Consider the following 9,470-nt stretch of genomic DNA (forward strand, 5'->3'; position numbering starts at 1 on the left):
TACCCCAAAAGAGTTTCTGCCATATTCCTGAAATGGCAAGTATTCTATTCAGTCATCTGTAATAGTTATATTATCCATTTTGTGTAATCCATTTATTTCTATTTTTCTGTTCCTAACTGAAGGGAGATAGAATCATAGTAGTAATGTTACTGGAATAACATAGCAGCTGGCGGCATTTTAATTCAAGTAGTTTATCTACAATATAAAATTACTCTGAGTCACAGTGGCCACAATAACTAACATCAATTATTGCAAACATCCATCTGGTTTCCTATTGTCCTTTCAGGAAAGTAATCTGCCATTCTTACATCAGGAAGGAAAGCTATGTGGTTCATTATTACCTGACCTCTGAAATGCCCCAGCAAGCAATTCAGTTTAAGGGAACTTAGGGATGGGCAATAAATACTGAATCTCCCAGTGATGTCTCCAGCGCATGAAAAAAATGTGAAAAGTCAATTAACCTATTTTCTATGAATGCTGCATGAATTCAGATTTTAAAAAACGTTTCATTTATTCCTTCATCCACTTTTCCCAACACTGACCCCACTTGCCGGTGCACTCTTATGTTTGGACATTTTATTCCTTTCAATCACATTTAGATCATGATGCTTGACTCGTTGTTTTTGCTTGCTAAATTTCAAATTGAAAAGCAAATCCATTATTACAGGAGAAGTTAAGATTCTTTGTACATTATATACTTCTTCTATACCATCTTTTTCAGGTCTTCTGGATGGTCATCATCTTCATACCTCCTATAACGCGCCAAACTTCAATAACAAACAAATGGGCTTCTGCTGAGTGGGTTTATTGCATTCTACCATGACTCCACTGCAGGAGTTGCAAAACCTGCGCCCACACCTCACCACCTCACCTCCATCCAAGGCCCCAAAGGAACCTTCCACATCCATCAAAGTTTCACCTGCACTTCCACACATGTCATTTACTGTATCCGTTACTCCCGATGCGGTCTCCTCTACATTGGAGAGACAGGACGTCTATTCGCAGACCTCATCAGAGAACATCTCCAGGATATTCACACCAACCAACCCCACCGCCCTGTGGCCGAACACTTCACCTCCCCCACCCACTCCGCCAAGCACATGCATGTCCTGGGCTGCCTCCATTGCCACTCCCTAACCACCAGACGCCTGGAGGAAGAATGCCTCATCTTCTGCCTTGGGGCCCTCCAACCCCATCAGTTTCCTCATTTCCCCTCCCCCCACATTATCCCAGATCCAACCTTCCAACTTAGCACTACCCTCATGACTGTCCCATCTGTCCATCTTCCTTCCAACATATCTGGCCCACCCTCCCCTCTGACCTATTACCATTAGCCCCACCTCCATCTACCTATTGCAATCTCAGCTACCTTCCCCCAGCCCAACCCACCCCCCCCCCCCCCCCCCCCCATCCCATTTATCTCACCACCCCCTCAGCTCACAGCTTCATTTCTGATGAAGGACTTTTGCCCAAAACATCAACTCTCCCACCCCTCGGATGCTGCCTGACCTGCTGTGCTTTCCCAGTGCCACACTTTCGAGACTAATCTCCAGCAGCTGCAGTCCTCACCTTCGCCTATACTTTTCAACAGTTCACCCATTTCCAAACATGTTAACTATTGTGTCAAAACTGAATGTTCTTTGGCTAATCCAGTCCACAGCTACTGGAACTATTGGTAACAAATAAGTCTGAATCACTTTGTTAAATAGTGACATTAATCTATAGAAACCTGTATTAGGATTAGACTAAAAATGGACTGTCAATATTCAGTTTTCAGCATTTAACATTAATACTTCAGACTTTCATAGACTCAGAGGGACTTTTGAAAAGGAAAGTACTGCCCTAAAATGGCTTTTGTGAAGACCAAGCAACCCACATGGAATATGTGAAACTGGCTATGCTATAGTTACCATTTTAATCAAGAGGTACTGACAGTCAGTGAGATGTTCTGAAATTCGCACCTGTTGGTTTGCTCACTGTTTTGTGATAAATTCACATATTGAGACACGAATGGTTGCCTACAGCTATCGAAGGTTTTTGGAGCAGAGTGGTGCTGGAAAAGCACAGCAGGTCAGGCAGCATCCGAGGAGCAGGAAAATCGACGTATCAGGCAGAAGCCCTTCATCAGGACAGCTATCCAAGGTTGGAATGAAACAGTAAATGGACACATAGGATCACTATAGCAACAGCAGTCTTTGAGCTACAAAGAAGATAGGGAGAAAAATGAGCTGGTAACAGCAAGGACACTGACAGCTCCTTTCTCACCGTCTATCACAGTGCGGTTGGAAAAGCAATTTGAAAAAACGCCCATTCATCGAAAAATTATGCTTGTCTGCAAATTTCACCACTTCTGAAAAACAGGGTAACAAGGTAACTCACGATTCACCCTTGTAACCCAAGGACTCTTAAAAACTTCAAGCTCAAACTGCTTTTACCTACCTTTCTGTACAGACACCTTTCACCCCAGTCAGTTCATTTCAAAATGGATTAGCTGTGCTTGTGTATGTGTTTGCTCTCATACTTACTTATTTTTCTCATGTCTAAAAGATAGTAAACAAACATTCTCTTTCACTAGTGACAACCTTGGAATTTGGGTTTCTATCATTTTTTGATCTGGTTTTCTAAGTTTAGCTGAAGTGTGAGAGCTGCATGTTAAAAAATTGAATTATAAATATTAATTGGGTCCAAGAGCAGTTAAAAAGAAGAGAACTGATCACCCCCTCCTCAACAGATCATAACAAATTTAGACGTCTGTGGTCTAATTACAACCCAATGACTAATTAAAGAATTCGAATGGGGAAAATAAATCTTTCTTTTTAAAGCTGCTTTTAATAAATGTCAAATTATTTTCTTGAGCCTCTAAGATGAAAATTATTAAGATAATGATGTTTTCATACACCAGAACAAAATAAGTTATGAGAATTTAAAAGCCTTGTCCTTAGAAGACTTAAAAGGAAAGGTAGAGATCAGCCTGCAAACCAGGAAGCCAAATTTGTGAAATGGATTTCAGACCTTCTAAAGTAGAAACTAAGAGAATAAAACAGTCAAGTTAAAGCTGGATCAGCCAAGATTAGAATTAAAATTCCAACAGAAAAAAACAGGAAAGCGAATTCCAGGAATAGAATGGAGAGAGAAAGACAGAGAGAGTCAGGAAAAAAGGAAAAAAGAAAATTCTGAAAAAGAGAGTTCCAACGGAGACAGTTCAATCTGAGAAAATGGAATGAAGGCAGGTTGGAGTGTGCTTCACTCAGAATTAAGAGCTGAAATATTCAGGTTTGCCCATTAAATTCCTAAGTTCTGATGAAGAAAACGTGGACAGCTTCTTCATCCCTTTTGAAAGATAAGTGCAGCAGTTAAGGTGATCCGTCCACTGTTAGCCACTGGTGTCACAGAGCATGCAGTCAGGGAAAGCTCATAAAGTTTACTGTCACCAACTGAGGAGTATGTCACTGGCTATTAAACAGAAAAAGGAGCTATTTTAAATGCATACCAGTTTGTGCTGTTAGAATCCTAACTAATATTTTATTGTTCGAATTTAAATTTGATAAAATAATAAAAATAATCAGCTGGAAATGACTGGTGAACTTTGGGACAATTTGTGACAAACAGAAATGAACACATTAAACACGTTTTTTGTTTGTTTCGGAGGTCAGGCCTGGAGGTTAATTGCAGGCTGGGCCTTGATTTAAAATGGTCTAATAGGCACAGCAACCCAGGAAGAGCATTGTGTTTAAACAGATAGCAAACATTGGTTATTTATTCATAAGATCAGTACCTGGGAATTGGTTCTGGCAAGTCTGGAAGACACCCCAAATTCAAGCAGATGAAAGTTGTTGAATAATAATTGAAGCCTGAAGAAGAGTTGATCAGGATGGAACCAGAATTAAAGTTGTTTTTTGTTAACTATGTTTTCTGCGAGATGGTTCTGGGTTGCTGCTGAGACAACATGAAGATTTGTAAGTTCCCTGCCTAATCTTTTACACCAGCTTCCAGAAGCCCAAAGGGAGAAAAGCTAGGTTAGAAGTATTCATCCCTTTGCCAGGGTGAAACAAGAAGGTGACCTTGATCAATGTTTCAGAAAAGCAGCCAAGAATTCTACATTTCTTAGGATCTCTGCAGTGTGGAAACAGGCCCTTTGGCCCAACAAGTGCACACCGACCCTCTGAAGAGTATCCCACCTGAACCCATTACCCTGACAATGCACCTAACCTACACATCCCTGAACACTATGGGCAATTTAGTATGGCCATTTCACCTAACCTGCATATCTTTGGATTGTGGGACGAAACCGGAGCACCCAGAGGAAATCCACACAGACACAGGGAGAATGTGCAAACTCCACACAGTCACTTGAAGCTGGAATTGAATCTGGGTCCCTGGCACTGTGAGGCTTCAGTGCTAACTTTTGAACCACCACTCCACCCTGTGAAACCTATTTATACATGTGAAACAGTGTAATGTGAAAGCTATTTCAATAATCTAGCTTGTTTTTTATTTCATTTATCCAGTAATTGTGCTTGTTTGTCTGTCTTTTGTGTGAAAGGCAGTTGAAAATAAATCTTTAAAGCACATTCATTAAATTAGCTTAATATATTGTTAATTTTCCATCATCTAAAGGTATTGTGTATTTCATAAAAAGTTAAGCTTTTGTTTGTAGTACGAAATCTGGAAAATAATTACTTGCAAAGTCTAGGATTGGTAATTAAAAGTATGGTTAGAAACCATTGCAGTGACTATATGGGAGCATTCAAAGGTTTAATTTTACTATGCTGCAAATACAGAGGTAGAAAGGCTGATTTGATTTGGCTATCTGTCTCCATGTCATAACTGTGCCAAAAGTATGTAGTCAAAATTCCACATGCTCAAGCGATAGCCTGACCAGGCCTAGAATGCAGTAAGCAGCTCACTTTTGATCTGTGGATACAGACACTTTAAATTGATGTCACCAATGAAAACCTTAATGAAGTAATTGTCCTCGATGAATTCGAAAACTCCAACTGAGACTTACATACAGGAGCCGAAGGTAGCAGTGCCAGAATTCTGGCTGATGATTGACACAGGGAAGCTGGGGTCTGGAAGCTGTCACAGACCATAGAGAGAGGCAAGCACGAGGTAAATATTCCCGAGACAACCTTCAACAGAAAAACAGACTACATACTTTTGGCACTGTTATTACATGGAGTCATGATTTGCAGATGCTGATGTTGGACTGGGGTGTACAAAGTTAAAAATCACACAACACCAGTTTATTAAAGGGTTGAAAGATTATCAGAGTGTGCAGGAATGTAGAGTTGAGGTTAAGATTGGAATAGCCATGATCTAATTGAATGGTGGAGCAGGCTTGATTCATATGGAGGGCCCAGAAAATCATTACTCTTTTGAAACACCTGAGCCACAGCTTGATCACCAACTCTAGCTGTCTGCTCTCGGCTATCAATCTCACTGAGTTGATCCACTCAAGTCCTTTGCAGTTCCAGGTATTGAAACTTTAATGAGTCTGGATGATTATCACTTCTATTACAACACTCATGTAGAATAAGTTTTTTTTAAGATAATTGAAACTCATCAATGAATTTCTTTGTTTCTTGAGTGTTCTTTTGAAACATCCTTTGGGTCCATTGTTTCTATCGAGGATATTGTGGGTGAATGGGTTGTGCTCATTCACAATTATTTATTTTATATGTTGTGACGCGACAGAATTTTCATAGTATTTTACTTCAGGAAGAAGCTTTGTATTTCAATGAGCTTGCTGATGATGACCTACATAATTAATTGTAGAGGAGAAAGTTCCTGGCAGAAGTTTAAATAACATATTTTAAGTTTATTTGATATTTTCAATGAAGGCTTTTCCTGATGACTAAACAGGTTTAAGATGAAGAGCACAAGGTTTAACTGAACCAGCAGGTCTTTACTGGAGTAGAATTCTGGATTGGTCAGAACATTTCTGATTGCTTTATTTAGCAATTAAATTTTTTAAAAAACTCATTGTATTCAGTTAGTACCAGAAAGGGTTAACTGAGGTTCCATCCATCAGGACATAAAGTAACAAGCATTTGTCCAAAATTGTTAAGAGTTCTGTGCTTGTTACCAATTCTGTATGAGAATATTTTAGTTGCTGAACTGTAAACTCATGCTCAAAATGAGCCCAATGTCTCAAGTGGTAAATGAAAGGAAAATTCTGGACTGAGAAGCTAAGAGAAGGTTTAATTGTTATAATAAGCAAAAAAGGATTGTCATAATGTTTTTTGACTTGGAGGTGCTGGACTGCGGTGGACAAAGTTACAAGTCACACAACACCAGGTTATCGTCCAACAGATTTATTAGGAAACACTAGCTTTTGAAGCCCGGCTCCTTTGTCACATGGCTGTGGAGCCGCAATTCGAAAACTAGTGCTTCCAAATAAACCTGTTGGACGATAGCCTGGTATTGTGTGATTTTTTAACATAATTTTTTTTGTCATTTTGAAAAAAGCAGCAATTACTGCAAGAAGGTTTTCTTAAAGAAAAGGAGGTACATTGAGAAAATAGGGCAAGTAACAATATAAACAGATTAATGAGCATGGAAACTTGAACACAAAAGAAGAGTTCATTTAAAACACTTTGGAAGAAGAAAATAAAACTTATATTGTTGAACTGTAAATATTTCTTCGAGAAACATTAGCAGTGTGATGTTTTTCAATACAAAATGGGGAAGAAACTGAAAGGGCTCAAAGTTGTGACAACCACAGAGGTTGGTCAAAAGGAAAAGATTTTCCTCCAGAGCATCTGCAGCTTAAAGAATTTCTCTATCTATATATGATTGAAAGCAATATTTACTGCAAAAATGAGGGACAATATTGAAACAGTCAGAACTTTTCAACTCTAACAGTAATTAAGGGAAATGTCTGATTAAGAGATGATAAAGCCTTATTAGCGATGATTTGGAGATGCCAGTTTTGGACTAGGGTGGACAAAGTTAAAAATCACACAACACCAAGTTGTAGCCAAACACGTTTAATTGGAAGCACTAGCTTTCAGAGCGCTGCTCCTTCATCGGTGATTGTGGAGTACACAATTGTAAGACACAGAATTTATAGCAAAAGTTTACAGTGTGATGTAACTGACATTATACACTGAAAAATACCTTGATTGTTTTTTAAGTCTCTCATCTGTTAGAATGACCATGTTAGTTTCACTTCTTTCATATGTAAATCACAAAACCTTTTAAAAAAATTACGTTTTCAGGTTAACTTTAACAATTGGTGTCATTCCAGATAATGTGTTGAAGGTGTTAGCCCCCTGTGTGCTGTTGTATGTGCCATAGCATTCAGACTGATTCTAATAAAAAAAAAATGAGTTAACAGAGTCTTACATGGATTCATGTAGTTTTTGAGCAAAGTACAATGTAACTCGGCAAGTACAAATTCACCCCACAAACATATATGTTGTATGTGTCTGTGTTACTCAAAAAAATTCAATGAGGAACAGTCAATACATTTAATTTTGTTGGTCTATTTACAGACCATGTTTTAAAATGAGAAAATGTAGAAGAGACAGATACCTTTGATATTGTAAGAACATTTGACAATTACTCTGTACCAAGTACAAATAATTTAATGGAGACAGTACAATTTAACTAAAGAATACAGCTCCTTGGAGAAGCTATTGACAATGTTTTTAATCACCTTCACAGAATTGCCAGAATTTTGTGATGATAGTAATATGCAACCAGATTTCAACTTGAGACAGAATTGTCGTTGGAGTTTCTGGCATATCGCTTTCAGAGATCTAAAGGATCTCACATTGGAAAGAATAATCCAGGTAGTATTTGAAGTTGAGATTTGAAAACACCACAAGTGACTGATAGGACAGAAGCCAGCTTGCTCAAGGACACGCATAGAATCCCTACAGTGTGGAAGCAGACAATTCAGTCCATCAAGTCCACACTCACCCTCTGAAAAGCATTCCAACACCCCTACACCTGCATTTCCCATGGCTCAACCACTTAGCCTGTACATCTCTGGGCACTGTGGCTAATCCACCTAACTTGAGCATTTTTGGACTGTGGGAGGAAACCCATGCAGAAACAGGGTTTCTGTGCAAACTCCACAGACAGTCACCTTTAAATCTCTTTAAATCTTTTGATATTAGAAGCTACTGTTCCAAATATGAAAAGACACAAGCAGAAGCAATGCTCAGCTTTATCACACCATTGCAATTTTTGTAAAAAAGTGGGACATTTCCAGAGAAAGTGAAAAGCTCAATGAATAACTATTGAATCCCAGAATTAATAACGCTGATGTGTCTAAATAGCTAACACCTAACAGCAAGTGTTTTTGCAAGAAAACCCAGACATCGTATCACCTTTCAAAGATACAAATCAATCTTTTTTTAGTGGTTATAGATAATTCATCCTAATCACATTTGTTTCTGCATCATCTCATACTTCTGCCCTCTCAGATTTTGCTAACGTCCTTTGCTTTTTCCCATTACTTTCTTTAAATGAATTTTAAGAATAGGGAGAATTCAGAACATTCTTCAAATACATGCAGCCAAGTAAAGGCTAGTTCAAGAGATAATTGCTCATTTACAAAGCACTTAAGTAGATTTCAAGCATCAGTTCATGTTGATCAGTCTAAATGGGGGCGCTAGAGAGAGCAATCTGCTCTACAGAGATACAGAATGCACATCAGAGAGCGATAACAGTGAATGTGTCTTGGAATTAAGAGTACAAATTTTTTTAAAAATCTTTTATACTTTGCATTGCAGTTTCAAAATATTTTTCTTCAGCTCAGTTTGACTTTAAGATCATGGGCATATAACAGATCCCCAATATATTGGGCCATTTTTATTAACAAATGGAATCTACAACCACCTACCTTGCGACCCTTTTCCTTATAGCAGTTGACAACTACCATAGGAAATACTGCACAATTTAATAAAACTTTATTACTTGGTATTTAATTAACTAATGATTAATCTTGTGTAGGCAAGGTGTGGATTCAGAGTTTCCGTTGCATTATATGGTGATACGCCTTCATAGTTACAATTATTGCTTCATTTGAAATGTTAATGTATGTGATTGCACGCATGTTTAATATGTTCTAAAAATGTCTTTGCCCCTGGTGGCGGAAAACAGAATGCATTTGACACCCTCCCCCTCCTTAACAGTGGATCCAGTCCTTCTAAATTTGTACTTTTTCCACAATAATGCACAAACATAACAGTGGGAACTGATCAAGTGCACAAACAGATTTCCAGAAGTTTAAAACAAGTTCCACAGATCCACGTGCTGACAATGTCCTTTGCTTGAACAGTATTTTTAGCTTTTTGTTTCATTCTGTAAGACTTTCTTTGAAAATGCTTGCCAGTTTTGAAAATTAAAATATGGAACATAATACACGCCTTTTAATAAACACAAGTATTATGTTCCATATTTTAATTTTCAAAACTTTTAATAAAAGGCATGCGCATTAAAATAGAATACAAAGG

Source organism: Chiloscyllium plagiosum, unplaced genomic scaffold (genome assembly GCF_037043375.1).
Source record: "Chiloscyllium plagiosum isolate Xiang-an unplaced genomic scaffold, Cpla_swu_hap1 HiC_scaffold_4, whole genome shotgun sequence".
In the NCBI taxonomy this organism is placed as follows: domain Eukaryota; kingdom Metazoa; phylum Chordata; class Chondrichthyes; order Orectolobiformes; family Hemiscylliidae; genus Chiloscyllium; species Chiloscyllium plagiosum.